Source organism: Papilio polytes, unplaced genomic scaffold, assembly GCF_000836215.1.
Source record: "Papilio polytes unplaced genomic scaffold, Ppol_1.0 DF824146.1, whole genome shotgun sequence".
Lineage (NCBI taxonomy): Eukaryota > Metazoa > Arthropoda > Insecta > Lepidoptera > Papilionidae > Papilio > Papilio polytes.
In genome coordinates this window covers 29521-35966 of record NW_013525058.1, presented here as the reverse complement: position 1 = coordinate 35966, position 6446 = coordinate 29521, and the positions used below count along the sequence as shown (strand labels likewise).

Below are 6446 nucleotides of genomic sequence, written 5' to 3'. Positions count from 1 at the left end.
TAAAAGGCAATTCAGACCTTAGTGTATTTTTTTCATAACTAATCTATATCTATACTTCTATACTATTATAATAAAGCGTAAACACACACTTCTTTGTTGCCTAAGATGTCAGCAATCACCGCATATTTTTGAATAATTCTTTATTTAATAAAAATCTCTACACTTACGTCACGCTTTAGGCTATACATTTTCATGCCATTAAACTTAAGGGGTAAATATTTTGGATAAAAACCCTAATGTGGGAAAGAGACAATAAGTTCCTGCCATCATCAAGGAAGCAAGATTGCCAAGTTTTGTCATGTCATGTCATTTTAACATTTGCTATTGATAATTTGACAAATGTAAACAATAAAATAAAATTTTCATAATTTCATGCGGATGGAGCCGCACGGAAACAGCTAGTTTATACATAGAATAAATATTGGAGTGTCTGTAGAATCAAAAGAAAAAATCCAGATTTCGAGAAGATGATGTTGCTGATAACGAAAATGTGTTTTTTTTTGTCTTTCTGTTCGCAAGCCTCCATGGTAATCTCCGAAACTGCTTGACCGATTTTGACCGGATTTACTGGAGGGTAGCTGATATAGACGGGCCTATTATAGGCTACTTTTTATACTAATATTGCGTGGACGAAGTCGCGGGCAACTAGTCATTAATAACATTCTGACTATTGTCAGGCTAATATTATTACAAGTTTCAGACCATCTGGTCGAATCACGATTGGTTATGAAATTATTACGATATAATTGCATTGGATGTTATTATTTTAATGCAAGTGTGCAAGGAAGACCGTGCCGTCGCCTGATAACGATAAGTGCATGTTACGCAACGAGTTTTGTTTACTTACGCCTAGACTTGTTTTATTCGCATTAAATATATCTTTCTTACTAGTCTTACTAATATTATAAATGCGAAAGTTTGGAAGGATGGATGTTTGTTAGAGTTTGTAGCCTAAACTGCTGAACCAATCTCGATGAAATATAGCTTGGATTAAGAGGATAGCCTGGAAGAATATAAACTACTTACTTTTGTTTTTTTCTTATTCACGCGGAGTCGTGAGTGAAAGCTAGTGTAGGATAGGCTTCTATGAAGATTGGATACGTAGAGACTGAAGTTATCCTAGGTATGATCACTTATGATAAACTATAGGCGTCGTCAGATCTAGGCTAGGTATAATCCAGTTACCCTAAATACCCACCATCTATAGTGATGACCATGTTATAAACATAGGGGAACTGATACTACGTCCTGAGAGATTTTTTTGAAGATCCCTTGAAGAATGATAGGGATTTAAAAGATCAGAATTTAAATCCTAATACAATGAAATATGAATTATAACGTGCCTTATTAAAGTCGACTTTCGCTTTAAGATGTAGTTTGTCGAATATGTTTTTTAACAAATCACTTTTATAGTCTATAAATCTCTTAATTGAACAGTGAAAAGCGATATTAGACAATTTGACGGGCGCATGAGACTGTAGAAAAAAAATAATGTTGTTTACAAACGTTGTGTGGCTGTGGCAACAAGGCATTGTGAGTGGTTCGTGTCAACACGCCGCTGCCGATACTAGGAGCTGCAAACAATCGGTTCGGGGAACGCGCGCTGTCGCCTCTATGGTAGGATTTAACCTCTACTTCCACTGTGCGAATGTTGAAATAATAATAGTGTTAGTAAAGTATATTTACTTTTGTATTAATCGACACAGTATGTAATTACATCTTACAATTAAAAAAAAACCATCCATACTTTATACGGTCTTCTTTACCGTAGTAGTAATAATTTTATGTCTTTGCTAACTATTGAATTAAAAAATTGACTTAGTGCATTAGCAATAGGGTTTAAAAGTGTTGTTAAAAAACATTTTCAGACCAAAATTGAGATAAAATTCATCGTTAGTTCATAAAAGTTGATATATTTGAAGAACCATCAACAAGGGAAGGTAAGCTAGCGCGTATAATATTTCGACTGCATGATCACTTTCTTCAGGTGGGATTGTGGTCAAGTGCTAGGTTAACAAAGATAAAAAAGGGAAATAAGCACAATATTGTGTACACTATAGTCATTACGAACATAATTAACGTACTAAAATAATTAAGATGCTTGTCAAAGCTCTTTGTATAAGGGACAAGTTTCAGTACAATGGTGAGTAAGAACACACTACAAAGCAAATTCCCGATGTTAATAAGAAACATGAATTTGATATTAAATCGAGGTTTCCACTGAACGTTTGTTTCGACGAACGAGTTCATTACAATCGAACGCATTCCGTCACACGGAAGCGTGGCTTAGGGCACCCGATGCAGCCGGCGTGCGTCACATAGTTTAGTTTTTGTTCGCCCTAAATTGGGTATCAGTTGGTTCGTCTTGATGGAAATACACTTTAAGTATTTATCAAATGATTTGAGATCCATCACCTCAGATACGTTACTAAATTGCATTGCTATTTAATAATAATCTCGGTCTTCTATCCCACTCATCACGTAAGTTCACAAAGCCCACTCCAATCTTTTTCAATTTTATGATACATTTTACAAAGTAACTATTAGGGCCTATCGCACCAAATTGTAAATTGTCTGACAACAATCCAACGTTTATAAAATGTGATGGAAACTTTGGATTTTGTTACCGTATCTGAGCCTTTATCAGCCAGCTGTGGGACAGGCCCTAACTCTTTCAAATGCTTCGGGAGCCTCGGTTTTAACTTGTTATTGTATACTATTTACTACCGCCAGAGTTATTAATTGGTCACTAAGAGAGAACCTTAATATAGAAATAGACCAATAGTCTTTTAAGGTACAGGTTTAGTGACCATTTTCTTCTATGATGCGTAATACATGGTTAGTCTTGATAATTGCTTTCATCATCGTTGCATAACATCATCCAACTGTCACCGATGTGTCATAGAAATTCGTACAGATAATGGATTACAATAAGACAATAACTGAGATTCCGAATATTACAATCGTCTTACGGAATCAAGGAATTCATTAGCGGTTGCTAATCGAATTCTGGAGGAATTGTTTAGACATTTCTTCGTGTTGCATAAAGCTTTTCATGTCGTTAAATTTATGGGTATTTAAATTATTTCAGAGATAATAAGAGAAGAATTCAAAATGAATGTAACTAAGGGCTTGTCCCACCAAATTGTAAATTGTCTGATAACACGTATAAAAAATGTCATGGAAATATTAGATTTTGTTCCTTTATCTGACAGTTACGTCATTTTTAAGCTATCTGACCCTCTATCAGCCAGTAGTGGGACAGGCCCTGAATGTTGCTAGAGCTAATTTTCAAAAAATGAAAAATTTAGACTGAAGAATATTTGTACCTTTGCCTTCGATTGACAATTTATCGCTTTTTAAACCATTTCAATTTGTCAGCAATAATTATAATAGTTGTAATCCTAGATAGTGAAGGTATTCGCGTATTGGACTTTAAAGTGGGTGCTCGGTCTATTGCATCTGTGATAAGGAGATCGCTTATCTCGCGATAAGCTATCAACTAGCGCTGCAGTCGGCGCAGTGCGTGCCACGTGTCATACAGTCACAGGGAAATTGTGAAAGCAACCTATTCGTAATTTGTCTAGACAAATTATATCGATATGGAAATAATCTTGCTAATAATAAATGCGACAGTTTAGATAGATGTATATTTATGTAACTCCAAAACTGCTGAACAGATCGCGTCAAGACTTATAGTCTAGTAGAACACATACTACTACTAAATTTTTTTTTTTAATCTTTTGGGACCAAAGTTGCAGTCGACAGCCAATACAATAATCTGTATTTTTGTATGTATTTAAATAACTCAAAAACTACTGGACCTATTTCGATAATTCTTTTATTATTAAAAAGTTAAGTTATCAGTGAGTAATGTAGGTTTTTTTTATTATTTTTCAATCTCACGCGCGCGACATCGCGAGCAACAGCTAGTTCTTTCATAATTTGACGAGTTATTCGATAATGTGTAGAGGTTTTTTACAGTGATTATGCTCGTCTTGTCCGTTAGTCTGCGATTTCAGTGGCTACACAGAATATAACAGGCAATTTTTTAATATGCAATTTACCGAGACATTACGATGTGTTATTACGTGTAGGGTATAATTACAAAAGGGCGGAGAACACATTTTGCTGGTGTCATACATGTTAGTCGTTTTAGTTTGTGTAGGTTTGTGTCGTATCTCAGGTACTGTTGATTGAATTGTGACAGTGTGGTATATAGTTGGTTCACGATTAATTTAGATTTATGTTCAAAAACTATTCTTCTTATTATATTTCAGAAATACCTGATTTAAGTCTCTTAAAGAAGAGGATGGAAACGGGAAGTGGATTTGACGGTGGAGATGTATAGGTAGAGTAAATATCCTCTTTATGTGCGTCTCCTCCTCCGTCGGATAAGGGTAGGCAACGCACCTGCAACTGCGGATGTCTATGGGCAGCGGTCGCTTCGTCATTTTGGCGGATTTAGGTGACCGCTTGCTCGTTTGCCACCTTCTGTTATAAAAAAAATGTCTACGTTAACTTTTTTTATATACTAGCTGTTGCATATATTATTTAAAATAAAAACGATTTCTAAACCGACCTTTAAAACCCGTGACGTTTTAAGTTATGATGTTCATTTTTCCCTAAACAAACTTAAAACGTAATGAATCACAATTATCTCATGAGTCATACCGTTCCCCATAATTCCCGATTAATCGATTTTTGTGCATTTCATCATCAAAATCGATTGTAAAATGAGAAGAATCGATTCGATACGACTGCTGTTTTCGATGTCCCGAGATAAGTCCGTGGAACGCTGACATCGCGGGCTGTCAACAATGGCTATTGTCTTGTGCGATATTTGAAAATAATGTGCGAACAGCACACCCTCCAGCCCCCACCCCTCTAACTTTCCATGATTAACACAGTATCAGACATTTGAAAAATAAGACGAGGCAGTGAACAAAATTTTCTACCGGTATTTTCTCTGAAAGGTACTATCTCAATTGTTAAGTTTAGTGTCACTTGGTGTCTTTTTGACATGTAATAAAACATTTTACAAAATCATAATAAGCTATATCTTCTATATTAATTAACTAGCTTTTTCCCGCGACTCCGTCCGAGTGGAATTAAAAAAACAAAAGTGAGTAGCCTATGTGTTCTTCCAGACTATCCTCTACATCTATACCAAATTTCAGCGAAACCCGTTCAGCCGCTTAGGCTACAAACTCTAACAAACATCCATCCATCTAAACTTTCGCATTTATAATATTAGTATGATATTTTAAAAAGGAAAGATTTGTATTTTTGTATGTATTGAAATAACATAAAAACTACTGGACCGATATCAAAATATTGCACCATTAAAAAAACAAAGGTTATCATTGACTAACATAGGTACTATACTTTTTTTTTCACGGGGACGAAGTCGCGGGCAACAACAAGTTTGTTACATATACATTTGAAAGAAATGTTTTTTTTTCTTGTCATATACGAGCTTAAATTATATTAATTGTAAATTGACTCAATAAACGAATCATTAATGAATTAATGGTTTTCCTCATGAATCATTTGGTATTTTGGTCAACATATGAAAACCCATTCATTAGTTTTAGAATCATCTTCAGACTTGATGTTACTGCGTAATAATTTGTGACGTCACGAAACAATCTTACTAATATTATAAATGTGAAAGTTTGGTTGGATGGATGTTTGTTATAGTTTGTAGCCTAAACCGCTGAACGGATTGCGATGTGATTTGGCATAGACGTAGATGATGGTCTGGAAGAATACATAGGCTATTCTTTTTGTTTCTTACAATTCCGCGCGGACGGAGTCGCGGGCGAAAATTAGTACAATAATATGGAAGACTTTATTCACTTCTTTTTACATTTAATTAGATAATAAACATTTATTCATGTAAAAATAAAACGTACCACTTATAAATAAAGTCTTCAATAGAAAAATGCTCACATATCTAAATTGTAATGAAATTGTAGACCAATTTTATTCATAAACAATATTAAAATGTTTAAAACTAATTATATTCAACTGCCTCCGAACATTATTGTATTGTACTGGTGTGTAATATAAAAACCCAAAATCTGAAACATAACCTAAAAATGTATGCAGAAAATCTAATCGATTTTTCACGATATTAATCGATTTAATTAATCGACGACGTATCTCTGGCAGATTTTCAAAAACATGGTTTTCCCAATCCGCTGAGAGACAAACAAGGAATAGAATAAATCGTTTTGGGATAGTTATTACGTATTTACGAGAAATGTTTGTTATTAACGAGCTGTTCCCGGGCGGCTTCATCGGCATGAAATTATAAAAGCTTCACTGTTTACATTTGTGAAATTTTCATTTGCAAATGTCAAAATTCATACACAAATGACATCGAAGGGCTGTGACATTGGATAGCAATTACCATAACCATGGAAACAATTGCTTCTTTG

The 6446-nt window shown here is 34.6% G+C and overlaps 1 protein-coding gene across 1 annotated transcript in view; it reads left to right on the top strand.

Annotated features, from left to right (window-relative positions):
* LOC106111705 (transcription factor egl-13) overlaps positions 1-6446 on the top strand; it is a gene marked incomplete at its 3' end in the record, with an annotated part of 28805 nt that overhangs the window by 17900 nt on the left and 4459 nt on the right. The gene's annotated exons all lie outside the window — the stretch shown is intronic.